This window comes from Pseudophryne corroboree, chromosome 11, assembly GCF_028390025.1.
Source record: "Pseudophryne corroboree isolate aPseCor3 chromosome 11, aPseCor3.hap2, whole genome shotgun sequence".
Lineage (NCBI taxonomy): Eukaryota > Metazoa > Chordata > Amphibia > Anura > Myobatrachidae > Pseudophryne > Pseudophryne corroboree.
Genome location: NC_086454.1, coordinates 214,413,582 through 214,430,131, shown reverse-complemented (window position 1 = coordinate 214,430,131; position 16,550 = coordinate 214,413,582). Strand labels below are relative to the sequence as shown.

The following is a 16,550-nucleotide window of genomic DNA, read 5'->3' as shown; positions in this document are numbered from 1 at the left end:
TTTTTACTTAAAGTACAATAACTTTTACCATTTTAATTTGTTTTAATAGTATATTGACAGTATTGTTTTCTTTCAAAAACCCACTTAATTTTCTTTACCCTATTATTAAAATGGTAATTGACAAAAAATAACTACATTGTCACCAGAAGAGCAATACAAAATGTACAAGTGATATATTAAAATCATCTTTCCAGCTTGAATTTCAATGATGCATTGGGGCAACGATTTTGTGAGAAACATCTTCACCCTTAAATATTTTCTTAATTCCTTTCCTGTGTGCTAATTAGATATCACCTTGTTTTCACATTAAACAGACTTCCACATGAGAAAGCAGCAAGGATGCAGTGGCGTTAATGTTTCCTGGTGTCAACCTGTATTATTTCAGTAGACATTGAAATGAGGATGCATCTTGCTGCCTTTCCAATGAAGCAAGTTTAATTTAGTAATAGGTGAAAAACCATCCCTACAAAGGTGTTAATCAGAGACTTGGCTTTGTGGACACTTTTCAGAGAACAAATTTGTTAGCATAAAAATAAAGCCAGAAAATGAAGAGCTGTTTAATCACTCAATAGGATTTTTCTGCCAGCATTTTTCTTTTTCTCTGCAACCCACTGCTAAATTGTACTTCCTATCTGTTTTTTTATAAAATCACTTAATCAAATCTAACTCTGATTACATCAGAGAAGGCCAGGTACCCTACACCATAAGAGGGGGTTTGAAATTTTGACTTGTCTACTTAAAGATCACCAAAATCTGATAACAAGGTCAATTACGTCCCTGGGTGGGATTAAACCACCAACCTTTTGGTTAATAGCCGAACACACTAACCGATTGCGCCACAGAGACACTTTGCAAAAAGTACATACTGACAAAGGCTAATAAGCATTCATCTAAAACGTTTCCTAGAAAAACTTTAAAAAGTCAATAATCTGGAGAGTTATTGTAAAAATTTTCTTAAATCAACCAACGAAGAAACACATTGGTACTTTCCCATGATGAGTGAGTGCTTCAGGATCTCTTGCACTTACATGTGCAGCAGAGTACTGCAATGGAAGCATGCTGGGCCCATAACCCAGAGGTAGGCAGATTGAAACTATCCTCTGCTATATGTATTTTTTTTGTTAATTAAAGTAATCCAAAATTGGGATTGATATTTTAGCTCTTTTATTTTTACTTAAAGTACAATAACTTTTACCATTTTAATTTGTTTTAATAGTATATTGACAGTATTGTTTTCTTTCAAAAATCCACTTAATTTTCTTTACCCTATTATTAAAATGGTAATTGACAAAAACAAACTACATTGTCACCAGAAGAGCAATACAAAATGTACAAGTGATGTATTAAAATCATCTTTCCAGCTTGAATTTCAATGATGCATTGGGGAAACGATTTTGTGAGAAACATCTTCACCCTTAAATAAAGATTTTCTTAATTCCTTACCTGTGTGCTAATTAGATATCACCTTGTTTTCACATTAAACAGACTTCCACATGAGAAAGCAGCAAGGATGCATTGGCGTTAATGTTTCCTGGTGTCAACCCGTTTTATTTCAGTAGACATTGAAATGAGGATGCATCTTGCTGCCTTTCCAATGAAGCAAGTTTAATTTAGTAATAGGTGAAAAACCATCCCTACAAAGGTTTTAATCAGAGACTTGGCTTTGTGGACACTTTTCAGAGAACAAATTTGTTAGCATAAAAATAAAGCCAGAAAATGAAGAGCTGTTTAATCACTCAATTGGATTTTTCTGCCAGCATATTTTTTTTTCTCTGCAACCCACTGCTAAATTGTGCTTCCTAGCTTTTTTTTATAAAATCACTTAATCAAATCTAACTCTGATTACATCAGAGAAGGCCAGGTAACCTACATCATAAGAGGGAGGTTGAAATTTTGACTTGTCTACTTAAAGATCACCAAAACCTGATCACAAGGTCAATTACGTCCCTGGGTGGGATTGAACCACCAACCTTTTGGATAGTAGCCAAACACACTAACTGATTGCGCCACAGAGACACTTTGCAAAAGTGCATACTGACAAAGGCTAATAAGCATTCATCTAGAACGTTTCCTAGAAAAACTTTAAAAAGTCAATAATCTGGAGAGTTTTTGTAAGATGTTTCTTAGATCAACCAACGAAGAAACACCTTGGTACTTTCCCATGATGAGTGAGTGCTTCAGGATCTCTTGCACTTACATGTGCAGCAGAGTACTGCAATGGAAGCATGCTGGGCCCATAACCCAGAGGTAGGCAGATTGCAACTATCCTCTGCTATATGCATTTTTTTTTTAATTAAAGTAATCCAAAACTGGGATTGATATTTTAGCTCTTTTATTTTTACTTAAAGTACAATAACTTTTACCATTTTAATTTGTTTTAATAGTATATTGACAGTATTGTTTTCTTTCAAAAATCCACTTAATTTTCTTTACCCTATTATTAAAATGGTAATTGACAAAAACAAACTACATTGTCACCAGAAGAGCAATACAACATGTACAAGTGATATATTAAAATCATCTTTCCAGCTTGAATTTCAATGATGCATTGGGGCAACGATTTTGTGAGAAACATCTTCACCCTTAAATATTTTCTTAATTCCTTACCTGTGTGCTAATTAGATATCACCTTGTTTTCACATTAAACAGACTTCCACATGAGAAAGCAGCAAGGATGCAGTGGCGTTAATGTTTCCTGGTGTCAACCTGTATTATTTCAGTAGACATTAAAATGAGGATGCATCTTGCTGCCTTTCCAATGAAGCAAGTTTAATTTAGTAATAGGTGAAAAACCATCCCTACAAAGGTGTTAATCAGAGACTTGGCTTTGTGGACCCTTTTCAGAGAACAAATTTGTTAGCATAAAAATAAAGCCAGAAAATGAAGATCTGTTTATTCACTCAATAGGATTTTTCTGCCAGCATTTTTCTTTTTCTCTGCAACCCACTGCTAAATTGTACTTCCTATCTGTTTTTTTATAAAATCACTTAATCAAATCTAACTCTGATTACATCAGAGAAGGCCAGGTACCCTACACCATAAGAGGGGGTTTGAAATTTTGACTTGTCTACTTAAAGATCACCAAAATCTGATAACAAGGTCAATTACGTCCCTGCTTGGGATTGAACCACCAACCTTTTGGTTAATAGCCGAACACACTAACCGATTGCGCCACAGAGACACTTTGCAAAATGTACGTACTGACAAAGGCTAATAAGCATTCATCTAGAATGTTTCCTAGAAAAACTTTAAAAAGTCAATAATCTGGAGAGTTTTTGTAAGAATTTTCTTAAATCAACCAATGAAGAAACACATTGGTACTTTCCCATGATGAGTGAGTGCTTCAGGATCTCTTGCACTTACATGTGCAGCAGAGTACTGCATTGAAAGCATGCTGGGCCTATAACCCAGAGGTAGGCAGATTGAAACTATCCTCTGCTATATGCATTTTTTTTGTTAATTAAAGTAATCCAAAACTGGGATTGATATTTTGGCTCTTTTATTTTTACTTAAAGTACAATAACTTTTACCATTTTAATTTGTTTTAATAGTATATTGACAGTATTGTTTTCTTTCAAAAATCCACTTAATAGTATCTCACCTGGCAGGTAAGTAGGAGATGGGCTAGAGCTGGGGAGGGTCGCTGCTCGGGCACCCCCCTGTCAAGTGAAGGAGATCCAACTGAGGCAGCACAAAGGAACTCTTGAAAGAAGAACAAGGCTAGAGGAAGATCTGAGACAAAGAAATCTGACTTTTACCAGAGCTGACCAGAGGAAAGCACAAACACAGTCCCCCACTACCACAAATAATGCAGTCGAGTTTCCCACATTTGGGGAAATCACAGGGGTCAGCATACCCAGAATGCAATGAATGAACCTCACCCTGGGAGAACAATCTTCATGACCATGGTATCTCCTGTGCAAAATAAGTATGATTTGGGATAGGGCTGGGGAGGGCCGCTGCTCAGGCACATCTCTGTCAAGTAAAGGAGATTCAACTGAGGCAGCACAAGGGAACTCTCATCTGGGGACAACAACTGCAGGGAGAACACATATTTTCAGATGAACATGGGAGGGCAGAAGGCTGCCTAATACTGAAGCACCCCCAAACAACAAACCAAATGCAACAACTAGTGCAAGCATTCCTGGGGGAAGGCCTGCAGCAGATGGATTTGCATATGGTGATGTCATCCAAGCAGTGGGCCAAAGTTGGCTGGAACCCTCGTCTGCATATGAAAAGAGAAAAGGGGTATGCAGGGCATGGCGGCCATTTGCGGCGCTTGGATGACCCCTAGTTCGCATTAAACACCTCCACCCTCCTTCGGTGTGGGGCTCATGTTGGCTATGCCCCAGCCCCTGAAGCATTCAAGCTGATTTCTTGCAGCAGCTGGGCACTGTAACAGCTCCAGAGCTGCTCTGTAAGGCAAGAAAAAGGGTGTGGGCCCTGCAGCACTACCTGTAGTTCGCATTGTGCGTTGCAAGGCACAAATTAAGCATACGGGAGAAGTCAGGATAGTGCGCAAGGGCATAGAAGGGAGCGGCTCAAGAAAAGAGAAGTGGAAACAGACAGCAAACTAGGCTGGAGAGAGACCTGAGACAAAGAGATCTCAATTATACGAGAGCCGACCAGGGGAAACACAAATTATGCAGTCAAGTTTCCCACATTTGGGGAAATCGCAGGAGCAGCACACCCAGAGTGCAATGGGTGAGCCTTGCCCTGGGAGAAGCAACTTCATGATCATAGTATCTCACCTGGCATTTAAGTAGGAGTTGGGCTAGAGCTGGGGAGGGTCGCTGCTCGGGCACCCCCCTGTCAAGTGAAGGAGATCCAACTGAGGCAGCACAAGGGAACTCTCGAAAGAAGAACAAGGCTAGAGGAAAATCTGAGACAAAGAAATCTGACTTTTACCAGAGCTGACCAGAGGAAAGCACAAACACAGTCCCCCACTACCACAAATAATGCAGTCGAGTTTCCCACATTTGGGGAAATCACAGGGGTCAGCATACCCAGAATGCAATGAATGAACCTCACCCTGGGAGAACAATCTTCATGACCATGGTATCTCCTATGCAAAATAAGTATGATTTGGGATAGGGCTGGGGAGGGCCGCTGCTCAGGCACATCTCTGTCAAGTAAAGGAGATTCAACTGAGGCAGCACAAGGGAACTCTCATCTGGGGACAACAACTGCAGGGAGAACACATATTTTCAGATGAACATGGGAGGGCAGAAGGCTGCCTAATACTGAAGCACCCCCAAACAACAAACCAAATGCAACAACTAGTGCAAGCATTCCTGGGGGAAGGCCTGCAGCAGATGGATTTGCATATGGTGATGTCATCCAAGCAGTGGGTCAAAGTTGGCTTCAACCCTCGTCTGCATATGAAAAGAGAAAAGGGGCGTGCAGGGCATGGCGGCCTTTTGCGGCGCTTGGATGACCCCTAGTTCGCATTAAACATCTCCACCCTCCTTCGGTGTGGGGCTCATGTTGGCTATGCCCCAGCCCCTGAAGCATTCAAGCTGATTTCTTGCAGCAGCTGGGCACTGTAACAGCTCCAGAGCTGCTCTGTAAGGCGAGTAAAAGGGTGTGGGCCCTGCAGCACTACCTGTAGTTCGCATTGTGCATTGGAAGGCACAAATTAAGCAGACGGGAGAAGTCAGGATAGTGCGCAAGGGCATAGAAGGGAGCGGCTCAAGAAAAGAGAAGTGGAAACAGACAGCAAACTAGTCTGGAGAGAGACCTGAGACAAAGAGATCTGAATTATACGAGAGCCGACCAGGGGAAACACAAATTATGCAGTCAAGTTTCCCACATTTGCGGAAATCGCAGGAGCAGCACACCCAGAGTGAAATGGGTGAGCCTTGACCTGGGAGAAGCACCTTCATGATCATAGTATCTCACCTAGCAGGTAAGTAGGAGTTGGGCTAGAGCTGGGGAGGGTCGCTGCTCGGGCACATCCCTGTCAAGTGAAGGAGATACAACTGAGGCAGCACAAGGAAACTCTCGAAAGAAGAACAAGGCTAGAGGAAGATCTGAGACAAATAAATCTGACTTTTACCAGAGCTGACCAGAGGAAAGAACAAACACAGTCCCCCACTACCACAAATAATGCAGTCGAGTTTCCCACATTTGGGGAAATCACAGGGGTCAGCATACCCAGAATGCAATGAATGAACCTCACCCTGGGAGAACAATCTTCATGACCATGGTATCTCCTATGCAAAATAAGTATGATTTGGGATAGGGCTGGGGCGGGCCGCTGCTCAGGCACATCTCTGTCAAGTAAAGGAGATTCAACTGAGGCAGCACAAGGGAACTCTTATCTGGGGACAACAACTGCAGGGAGAACACATATTTTCAGATGAACATGGGAGGGCAGAAGGCTGCCTAATACTGAAGCCCCCTTAAACAACAAACCAAATGCAACAACTAGTGCAAGCATTCCTGGGGGAAGGCCTGCAGCAGATGGATTTGCATATGGTGATGTCATCCAAGCAGTGGGTCAAAGTTGTCTTAAACCCTCGTCTGCATATGAAAAGAGAAAAGGGGCGTGCAGGGCATGGCGGCCTTTTGCGGTGCTTGGATGACCCCTAGTTCACATTAAACACCTCCACCCTCCTTCGGTGTGGGGCTCATGTTGGCTATGCCCCAGCCCCTGAAGCATTCAAGCTGATTTCTTGCAGAAGCTGGGCTCTGTAACAGCTCCAGAGCTGCTCTGTAAGGCAAATAAAAGGTTGTGGGACCTGCAGCACTACCTGTAGTTCGCATTGTGCGTTGCAAGGCACAAAGTAAGCAGACGGGAGAAGTCAGTATAGTGCGCAAGGGCATAAAAAGGAACGGCTCAAGAAAAGAGAAGTGGAAACAGACAGCAAACTAGGCTGGAGAGAGACCTGATGCAAAGAGATCTGAATTATTCGAGAGCCGACCAGAGGAAACACAAATTATGCAGTCAAGTGTCCCACATTTTGGGAAATCAAAGGAGCAGCACACCCAGAGTGCAATGGGTGAGCCTTGCCCTGGGAGAAGCACCTTCCTGATCATAGTATCTCACCTGGCAGGTAAGTAGGAGTTGGGCTAGAGCTGGGGAGGGTCGCTGCTCGGGCACCCCCCTGTCAAGTGAAGGAGATCCAACTGAGGCAGCACAAGGGAACTCTCAAAAGAAGAACAAGGCTAGAGGAAGATCTGAGACAAAGAAATCTGACTTTTACCAGAGCTGACCAGAGGAAAGCACAAACACAGTCCCCCACTACCACAAATAATGCAGTCGAGTTTCCCACAATTGGGGAAATCACAGGGGTCAGCATACCCAGAATGCAATGAATGAACCTCACCCTGGGAGAACAATCTTCATGACCATGGCATCTCCTATGCAAAATAAGTATGATTTGGGATAGGGCTAAGGAGGGCCGCTGCTCAGGCACATCTCTGTCAAGTAAAGGAGATTCAACTGAGGCAGCACAAGGGAACTCTCATCTGGGGACAACAACTGCAGGGAGAACACATATTTTCAGATGAATATGGGAGGGCAGAAGGCTGCCTAATATTGAAGCACCCCCAAACAACAAACCAAATGCAACAACTAGTACAAGCATTCCTGGGGGAAGGTATGCAGAAGACGGATTTGCATACGGTGATGTCATCCAAGCAGTGGGCCAAAGTTGTCTGGAACCCTCATCTGCATATGAAAAGAGAAAAGGGGTATGCAGGGCATGGCGGCCTTTTGAGGTGCCTGGATGACCCCTAGTTCGCATTAAACACCCCCACCCTCCTTCGGTGTGGGGCTCATGTTGGCTATGCCCCAGCCCCTGAAGCATTCAAGCTGATTTCTTGCAGCAGCTGGGCACTGTAACAGCTCCAGAGCTGCTCTGTAAGGCAAGTAAAAGGGTGTGGGCCCTGCAGCACTACCTGTAGTTCGCATTGTGCATTGTAAGGCACAAAGTAAGCAGACGGGAGGAGAAGTCAGGATAGTGCACAAGGGTATAGAAGGGAGGGGCTCAAGAAAAAAGAAGTGGAAACAGACAGCAAACTAGGCTGGAGATAGACATGAGACAAAGAGATCTGAATTATACGAGAGCCGACCAGAGGAAACACAAATTATGCAGTCAAGTGTCCCACATTTGGGGAAATCACAGGAACAGCACACCCAGAGTGCAATGGGTGAGCCTTGCCCTGGGAGAAGCACCTTCATGATCATAGTATCTCACCTGGCAGGTAAGTAGGAGTTGGGCAAGAGCTGGGGAGGGTCGCTGCTCGGGCACCCCCCTGTCAAGTGAAGGAAATCCAACTGAGGAAGCACAAGGGAACTCTCGAAAGAAGAACAAGGCTAGAGGAAGATCTGAGACAAAGAAATCTGACTTTTACCAGAGCTGACCAGAGGAAAGCACAAACACAGTCCTCCACTACCACAAATAATGCAGTCGAGTTTCCCACATTTGGGGAAATCATAGGGGTCAGCATACCCAGAATGCAATGAATGAACCTCACCCTGGGAGATCAATCTTCATGACCATGGTATCTCCTATGCAAAATAAGTATGATTTGGGATAGGGCTGGGGAGGGCCGCTGCTCAGGCACATCTCTGTCAAGTAAAGGAGATTCAACTGAGGCAGCACAAGGGAACTCTCATCTGGGGACAACAACTGCAGGGAGAACACATATTTTCAGATGAACATGGGAGGGCAGAAGGCTGCCTAATACTGAAGCACCCCCAAACAACAAACCAAATGCAACAACTAGTGCAAGCATTCCTGGGGGAAGGCCTGCAGCAGATGGATTTGCATATGGTGATGTCATCCAAGTAGTGAGTCAAAGTTGGCTTCAACCCTCGTCTGCATATGAAAAGAGAAAAGGGGCATGCAGGGCATGGCGGCCTTTTGCGGCGCTTTGATGACCCCTAGTTCGCATTAAACACCTCCACCCTCCTTCGGTGTGGGGCTCATGTTGGCTATGCCCCAGCCCCTGAAGCATTCAAGCTGATTTCTTGCAGCAGCTGGGCACTGTAACAGCTCCAGAGCTGCTCTGTAAGGCAAATAAAAGGGTGTGGGCCCTGCAGCACTACCTGTAGTTTGCATTGTGCGTTGGAAGGCACAAATTAAGCAGACGGGAGAAGTCAGGATAGTGCGCAAGGGCATAGAAGGGAGCAGCTCAAGAAAAGAGAAGTGGAAACAGACAGCAAACTAGGCTGGAGAGAGACCTGAGACAAAGAGATCTGAATTATACGAGAGCCGACCAGGGGAAACACAAATTATGCAGTCAAGTTTCCCACATTTGGAGAAATCGCAGGAGCAGCACACCCAGAGTGAAATGGGTGAGCCTTGCCCTGGGAGAAGCACCTTCATGATCATAGTATCTCACCTAGCAGGTAAGTAGGAGTTGGGCTAGAGCTGGGGAGGGTCGCTGCTCGGGCACCCCCCTGTCAAGTGAAGGAGATACAACTGAGGCAGCACAAGGAAACTCTCGAAAGAAGAACAAGGCTAGAGGAAGATCTGAGACAAATAAATCTGACTTTTACCAGAGCTGACCAGAGGAAAGAACAAACACAGTCCCCCACTACCACAAATAATGCAGTCGAGTTTCCCACATTTGGGGAAATCACAGGGGTCAGCATACCCAGAATGCAATGAATGAACCTCACCCTGGGAGAACAATCTTCATGACCATGGTATCTCCTATGCAAAATAAGTATGATTTGGGATAGGGCTGGGGAGGGCCGCTGCTCAGGCACATCTCTGTCAAGTAAAGGAGATTCAACTGAGGCAGCACAAGGGAACTCTCATCTGGGGACAACAACTGCAGGGAGAACACATATTTTCAGATGAACATGGGAGGGCAGAAGGCTGCCTAATATTGAAGCACCCCCAAACAACAAACCAAATGCAACAACTAGTACAAGCATTCCTGGGGGAAGGTCTGCAGAAGACGGATTTGCATACGGTGATGTCATCCAAGCAGTGGGCCAAAGTTGTCTGGAACCCTCATCTGCATATGAATAGAGAAAAGGGGTATGCAGGGCATGGCGGCCTTTTGCGGCGCTTGGATGACCCCTAGTTCGCATTAAACACCCCCACCCTGCTTCGGTGTGGGGCTCATGTTGGCTATGCCCCAGCCCCTGAAGCATTCAAGCTGATTTCTTGCAGCAGCTGGGCACTGTAACAGCTCCAGAGCTGCTCTGTAAGGCAAGTAAAAGGGTGTGGGCCCTGCAGCACTACCTGTAGTTCGTATTGTGCATTGTAAGGCACAAAGTAAGCAGACGGGAGGTGAAGTCAGGATAGTGCACAAGGGTATAGAAGGGAGGGGCTCAAGAAAAAAGAAGTGGAAACAGACAGCAAACTAGGCTGGAGATAGACCTGAGACAAAGAGATCTGAATTATACGAGAGCCGACCAGAGGAAACACAAATTATGCAGTCAAGTGTCCCACATTTGGGGAAATCACAGGAGCAGCACACCCAGAGTGCAATGGGTGAGCCTTGCCCTGGGAGAAGCACCTTCCTGATCATAGTATCTCACCTGGCAGGTAAGTATGAGATGGGCTAGAGCTGGGGAGGGTCGCTGCTCGGGCACCCCCCTGTCAAGTGAAGGAGATCCAACTGAGGCAGCACAAGGGAACTCTCGAAAGAAGAACAAGGCTAGAGGAAGATCTGAGACAAAGAAATCTGACTTTTACCAGAGCTGACCAGAGGAAAACACAAACACAGTCCTCCACTACCACAAATAATGCAGTCGAGTTTCCCACATTAGGGGAAATCATAGGGGTCAGCATACCCAGAATGCAAGGAATGAACCTCACCCTGGGAGATCAATCTTCATGACCATGGTATCTCCTATGCAAAATAAGTATGATTTGGGATAGGGCTGGGGAGGGCCGCTGCTCAGGCACATCTCTGTCAAGTAAAGGAGATTCAACTGAGGCAGCACAAGGGAACTCTCATCTGGGGACAACAACTGCAGGGAGAACACATATTTTCAGATGAACATGGGAGGGCAGAAGGCTGCCTAATACTGAAGCACCCCCAAACAACAAACCAAATGCAACAACTAGTACAAGCATTCCTGGGGGAAGGTCTGCAGAAGACGGATTTGCATACGGTGATGTTATCCAAGCAGTGGGCCAAAGTTGGCTGGAACCCTCATCTACATATGAAAAGAGAAAAGGGGTATGCAGGGCATGGCGGCCTTTTGCGGCGCTTGGATGACCCCTAGTTCGCATTAAACACCCCCACCCTCCTTCGGTGTGGGGCTCATGTTGGCCATGCCCCAGCCCCTGAAGCATTCAAGCTGATTTCTTGCAGCAGCTGGGCACTGTAACAGCTCCAGAGCTGCTCTGTAAGGCAAGTAAAAAGGTGTGGGCCCTGCAGCACTACCTGTAGTTTGCATTGTGCATTGGAAGGCACAAAGTAAGCAGACGGGAGGAGAAGTCAGGATAGTGCACAAGGGTATAGAAGGGAGGGGCTCAAGAAAAAAGAAGTGGAAACAGACAGCAAACTAGGCTGGAGAGAGACCTGAGACAAAGAGATCTGAATCATATGAGAGCCGACCAGGGGAAACACAAATTATGCAGTCAAGTTTCCCACATTTGCGGAAATCGCAGGGGCAGCACACCCAGAGTGCAATGGGTGAGCCTTGCCCTGGGAGAAGCAACTTCATGATCATAGTATCTCACCTGGCAGGTAAGTAGGAGTTGGGCTAGAGCTGGGGAGGGTCGCTGCTCGGGCACCCTCCTGTCAAGTGAAGGAAATCCAACTGAGGCAGCACAAGGGAACTCTCGAAAGAAGAACAAGGCTAGAGGAAAATCTGAGACAAAGAAATCTGACTTTTACCAGAGCTGACCAGAGGAAAGCACAAACACAGTCCCCCACTACCACAAATAATGCAGTCGAGTTTCCCACATTTGGGGAAATCACAGGGGTCAGCATACCCAGAATGCAATGAATGAACCTCACCCTGGGAGAACAATCTTCATGACCATGGTATCTCCTATGCAAAATAAGTATGATTTGGGATCAGTGGCGTAACTAGAAATTTTTCTCCCCCAAGCCAAAAAATTCTTTGGCGCTCCCCACAATGGCACTATTAAAGGGATAAATGTGCGCGCGCCGCAAAATAGGGGGTGTGGCTTCGTTGGGATGGGCGTGGCTTTACTGTTCCAGTGGGACCTGTTGGACAAGTGGTCCGGATCCCACCTACACACGCACCGGAGGATAATCCTGTCTTCCAAGACCAGAATCTCACTCCATTGGCGGCTGCACAGTTCTCACCTCCTAGAGGGGCGAAGGTTCGGGATCCAGGACTGGATTCTAGGGACCATGGATGCAACCCTCCGAGGCTGGGGAGCAGTCACACAGGGGGAAAACGTCCAAGGAAGATGGTCAAGTTGGGAAAGTTGTCTCCACATAAATGTTCTGGAGTTAAGGGCCATTTAATAACTGCAGACACAGTACGCACTGGGACGGGTGCCCAGCATCCTCTACGGACTAAGAGAAAAGGATTTACCGGTAGGTATTAAAATCCTATTTTCTCTAACGTCCTAGAGGATGCTGGGGACTCCGTAAGGACCATGGGGATAGACGGGCTCCGCAGGAGACATGGGCACTTTAAGAAAGACTTTAGTTCTGGGTGTGCACTGGCTCCTCCCTCTATGCCCCTCCTCCATACCTCAGTTTGATACTGTGCCCAGTGGAGACTGGGTGCTTTTCAGGAGCTCTCCTGAGCTTTCTGACAGAAAGTATTTTGTTAGGTTTTTAATTTTCAGGGAGCACTGCTGGCAACAGACTCCCTGCATCGAGGGACTGAGGGGGGAGAAGCAGCCCTACTCTCCGAGTTGCAAGGTCCTGCTTCTTAAGCTACTGGACACCATTAGCTCCAAAGGGATTAGCTCCAAAGGGATTGGTACGCAGGATCTCACCCTCGCCGTCCGTCCCCCTCGCAGAGCCGGAAGATAGAAGCCGGGTGAGTATGAGAAGAAAAGAAGACTTCAGAGGCGGTAGAGGACTTCATGATCTTCATTGAGGTAACGCACAGCACTGCAGCTGTGCGCCATTGCTCCCATACACCTCACATACTCCGGTCACTGTAAGGGTGCAGGGCGCAGGGGGGGCGCCCTGGGCTGCAATATAAACCTCTTTTTGGCAAAAATATAACATATATACAGCTGGGCACTGTATATATGTATGAGCCCCCGCCAATTGTACAGTTTAAACGGGACAGAAGCCCGCCGCCGAGGGGGCGGGGCTTCTCCCTCAGCACTCACCAGCGCCATTTTTTCTCCACAGCACCGCTGAGAGGAAGCTCCCCGGACTCTCCCCTGCTTATACCACGGTAGACAAGAGGGTTGAAAAGAGAGGGGGGGGGGGCACATAATTCGGCGCAAATTACATACAGCAGCGCTACTGTGCAAACATTAAGTTACTGTGCTATTCCTGGGTTATATAGCGCTGGGGTATGTGCTGGCATACTCTCTCTCTGTCTCTCCAAAGGGCCTTGTGGGGGAAATGTCTTCAGTAAAAGTATTCCCTGTGTGTGTGGTGTGTCGGTACGCGTGTGTCGACATGTCTGAGGAAGAAGGCTATATTAGAGAGGAGCGGGAGCAAATGAACGTGGTGTCTCCGCCGACACCTGATTGGATGGATATGTGGAATGTTTTAAATGCTAGTGTAAACTCATTGCACAAAAGATTAGACAAGGCTGAAGCTTTGCGACAGTCAGGGTCTCAACCCATGCCTGATCCTATGTCGCAGGGACTGTCAGGGTCTCATAAGCGCCCACTATCCAGATTGTTGACACAGATACCGACACGGATTCTGACTCCAGTGTCGATTACGATGATGCAAAGTTACAGCCAAAATTGGCAAAATACATTTGATATATGATTATGGCAATAAAAAATGTTTTGCACATCACAGAGGAGCCCCCTATCCCTGACAAGAGGGTACATATGTACAAGGTAAAGAAGCCTGAGGTAACCTTTCCCCCCTCACACGAGCTGAACGAGTTATGTGAAAAAGCTTGGGAATCCCCTGCAGATTTCCAAAAGGATTCTTATGGCGTATCCTTTCCCATCAACGGATAGTTTACGATGGGAATCCTCCCCTTGGGTGGACAAAGCATTAACACGCTTATCCAAGAAGGTAGCCCTCCCGTCCCAGGATACGGCTTCCCTCAAAGAGTCTGCTGACCGCAAACTAGAGATGAGCGCCTGAAATTTTTCGGGTTTTGTGTTTTGGTTTTGGGTTCGGTTCCGCGGCCGTGTTTTGGGTTCGAACGCGTTTTGGCAAAACCTCACCGAATTATTTTTGTCGGATTCGGGTGTGTTTTGGATTCGGGTGTTTTTTTCAAAAAACCCTAAAAAACAGCTTAAATCATAGAATTTGGGGGTAATTTTGATCCCAAAGTATTATTAACCTCAAAAAACATAATTTACACTCATTTTCAGCCTATTCTGAACACATCACACCTCACAATATTATTTTTAGTCCTAAAATTTGCACCGAGGTCGCTGTGTGAGTAAGATAAGCGACCCTAGTGGCCGACACAAACACCGGGCCCATCTAGGAGTGGCACTGCAGTGTCACGCAGGATGTCCCTTCCAAAAAACCCTCCCCAAACAGCACATGACGCAAAGAAAAAAAGAGGCGCAATGAGGTAGCTGTGTGAGTAAGATTAGCGACCCTAGTGGCCGACACAAACACCGGGCCCATCTAGGAGTGGCACTGCAGTGTCACGCAGGATGGCCCTTCCAAAAAACCCTCCCCAAACAGCACATGACGCAAAGAAAAAAAGAGGCGCAATGAGGTAGCTGTGTGAGTAAGATTAGCGACCCTCGTGGCCGACACAAACACCGGGCCCATCTAGGAGTGGCACTGCAGTGTCACGCAGGATGGCCCTTCCAAAAAACCCTCCCCAAACAGCACATGACGCAAAGAAAAAAAGAGGCGCAATGAGGTAGCTGACTGTGTGAGTAAGATTAGCGACCCTAGTGGCCGACACAAACACCGGGCACATCTAGGAGTGGCACTGCAGTGTCACGCAGGATGTCCCTTCCAAAAAACCCTCCCCAAACAGCACATGACGCAAAGAAAAAAAGAGGCGCAATGAGGTAGCTGTGTGAGTAAGATTAGCGACCCTAGTGGCCGACACAAACACCGGGCCCATCTAGGAGTGGCACTGCAGTGTCACGCAGGATGTCCCTTCCAAAAAACCCTCCCCAATCAGCACATGATGCAAAGAAAAAGAAAAGAAAAAAGATGTGCAAGATGGAATTATCCTTGGGCCCTCCCACCCACCCTTATGTTGTATAAACAAAACAGGACATGCACACTTTAACCAACCCATCATTTCAGTGACAGGGTCTGCCACACGACTGTGACTGATATGACGGGTTGGTTTGGACCCCCCCCAAAAAAGAAGCAATTAATCTCTCCTTGCACAAACTGGCTCTACAGAGGCAAGATGTCCACCTCATCTTCACCCTCCGATATATCACCGTGTACATCCCCCTCCTCACAGATTATCAATTCGTCCCCACTGGAATCCACCATCTCAGCTCCCTGTGTACTTTGTGGAGGCAATTGCTGCTGGTCAATGTCTCCGCGGAGGAATTGATTATAATTCATTTTAATGAACATCATCTTCTCCACATTTTCTGGATGTAACCTCGTACGCCGATTGCTGACAAGGTGAGCGGCGGCACTAAACACTCTTTCGGAGTACACACTTGTGGGAGGGCAACTTAGGTAGAATAAAGCCAGTTTGTGCAAGGGCCTCCAAATTGCCTCTTTTTCCTGCCAGTATAAGTACGGACTGTGTGACGTGCCTACTTGGATGCGGTCACTCATATAATCCTCCACCATTCTATCAATGTTGAGAGAATCATATGCAGTGACAGTAGACGACATGTCCGTAATCGTTGTCAGGTCCTTCAGTCCGGACCAGATGTCAGCATCAGCAGTCGCTCCAGACTGCCCTGCATCACCGCCAGCGGGTGGGCTCGGAATTCTGAGCCTTTTCCTCGCACCCCCAGTTGCGGGAGAATGTGAAGGAGGAGATGTTGACAGGTCGCGTTCCGCTTGACTTGACAATTTTGTCACCAGCAGGTCTTTCAACCCCAGCAGACCTGTGTCTGCCGGAAAGAGAGATCCAAGGTAGGCTTTAAATCTAGGATCGAGCACGGTGGCCAAAATGTAGTGCTCTGATTTCAACAGATTGACCACCCGTGAATCCTTGTTAAGCGAATTAAGGGCTGCATCCACAAGTCCCACATGCCTAGCGGAATCGCTCCGTGTTAGCTCCTTCTTCAATGCCTCCAGCTTCTTCTGCAAAAGCCTGATGAGGGGAATGACCTGACTCAGGCTGGCAGTGTCTGAACTGACTTCACGTGTGGCAAGTTCAAAGGGCATCAGAACCTTGCACAACGTTGAAATCATTCTCCACTGCACTTGAGACAGGTGCATTCCATCTCCTATATCGTGCTCAATTGTATAGGCTTGAATGGCCTTTTGCTGCTCCTCCAACCTCTGAAGCATATAGAGGGTTGAATTCCACCTCGTTACCACTT

The 16,550-nt window shown here is 46.5% G+C and overlaps 14 non-coding genes and 2 pseudogenes across 14 annotated transcripts; all 16 read right to left on the bottom strand.

The window, feature by feature from the left end:
* Nucleotides 1–1,942: 1,942 nt before the first annotated feature.
* On the bottom strand, nt 1,943–2,016 carry TRNAS-ACU (transfer RNA serine (anticodon ACU)). Its single transcript has one exon. It is a non-coding gene; the product is annotated as a tRNA-Ser (tRNA).
* Nucleotides 2,017–3,768: 1,752 nt separating this feature from the next.
* On the bottom strand, nt 3,769–3,932 carry LOC134970544 (U1 spliceosomal RNA). Its single transcript, XR_010189848.1, has one exon. It is a non-coding gene; the product is annotated as a U1 spliceosomal RNA (small nuclear RNA).
* A 692-nt stretch (nt 3,933–4,624) lies between these two features.
* LOC134970997 (U1 spliceosomal RNA) lies at nt 4,625–4,766 on the bottom strand (annotated as a pseudogene).
* Nucleotides 4,767–4,918: 152 nt separating this feature from the next.
* LOC134970525 (U1 spliceosomal RNA) lies at nt 4,919–5,082 on the bottom strand. Its single transcript, XR_010189831.1, has one exon. It is a non-coding gene; the product is annotated as a U1 spliceosomal RNA (small nuclear RNA).
* Nucleotides 5,083–5,753: 671 nt separating this feature from the next.
* Nucleotides 5,754–5,916, bottom strand: LOC134971016 (U1 spliceosomal RNA). The gene has a single exon (XR_010190186.1). It is a non-coding gene; the product is annotated as a U1 spliceosomal RNA (small nuclear RNA).
* Nucleotides 5,917–6,068: 152 nt separating this feature from the next.
* Nucleotides 6,069–6,232, bottom strand: LOC134970585 (U1 spliceosomal RNA). The gene has a single exon (XR_010189880.1). It is a non-coding gene; the product is annotated as a U1 spliceosomal RNA (small nuclear RNA).
* Nucleotides 6,233–6,903: 671 nt separating this feature from the next.
* On the bottom strand, nt 6,904–7,066 carry LOC134970797 (U1 spliceosomal RNA). The gene has a single exon (XR_010190054.1). It is a non-coding gene; the product is annotated as a U1 spliceosomal RNA (small nuclear RNA).
* A 152-nt stretch (nt 7,067–7,218) lies between these two features.
* LOC134970650 (U1 spliceosomal RNA) lies at nt 7,219–7,382 on the bottom strand. The gene has a single exon (XR_010189934.1). It is a non-coding gene; the product is annotated as a U1 spliceosomal RNA (small nuclear RNA).
* Nucleotides 7,383–8,056: 674 nt separating this feature from the next.
* LOC134970828 (U1 spliceosomal RNA) lies at nt 8,057–8,219 on the bottom strand. Its single transcript, XR_010190079.1, has one exon. It is a non-coding gene; the product is annotated as a U1 spliceosomal RNA (small nuclear RNA).
* Nucleotides 8,220–8,371: 152 nt separating this feature from the next.
* Nucleotides 8,372–8,535, bottom strand: LOC134970647 (U1 spliceosomal RNA). The gene has a single exon (XR_010189931.1). It is a non-coding gene; the product is annotated as a U1 spliceosomal RNA (small nuclear RNA).
* Nucleotides 8,536–9,206: 671 nt separating this feature from the next.
* LOC134971005 (U1 spliceosomal RNA) lies at nt 9,207–9,369 on the bottom strand. Its single transcript, XR_010190178.1, has one exon. It is a non-coding gene; the product is annotated as a U1 spliceosomal RNA (small nuclear RNA).
* A 152-nt stretch (nt 9,370–9,521) lies between these two features.
* On the bottom strand, nt 9,522–9,685 carry LOC134970583 (U1 spliceosomal RNA). Its single transcript, XR_010189879.1, has one exon. It is a non-coding gene; the product is annotated as a U1 spliceosomal RNA (small nuclear RNA).
* A 674-nt stretch (nt 9,686–10,359) lies between these two features.
* On the bottom strand, nt 10,360–10,522 carry LOC134970795 (U1 spliceosomal RNA). Its single transcript, XR_010190053.1, has one exon. It is a non-coding gene; the product is annotated as a U1 spliceosomal RNA (small nuclear RNA).
* Nucleotides 10,523–10,674: 152 nt separating this feature from the next.
* LOC134970728 (U1 spliceosomal RNA) lies at nt 10,675–10,838 on the bottom strand. Its single transcript, XR_010189998.1, has one exon. It is a non-coding gene; the product is annotated as a U1 spliceosomal RNA (small nuclear RNA).
* Nucleotides 10,839–11,533: 695 nt separating this feature from the next.
* Nucleotides 11,534–11,675, bottom strand: LOC134970996 (U1 spliceosomal RNA; annotated as a pseudogene).
* A 152-nt stretch (nt 11,676–11,827) lies between these two features.
* LOC134970524 (U1 spliceosomal RNA) lies at nt 11,828–11,991 on the bottom strand. Its single transcript, XR_010189830.1, has one exon. It is a non-coding gene; the product is annotated as a U1 spliceosomal RNA (small nuclear RNA).
* Nucleotides 11,992–16,550: the final 4,559 nt, after the last annotated feature.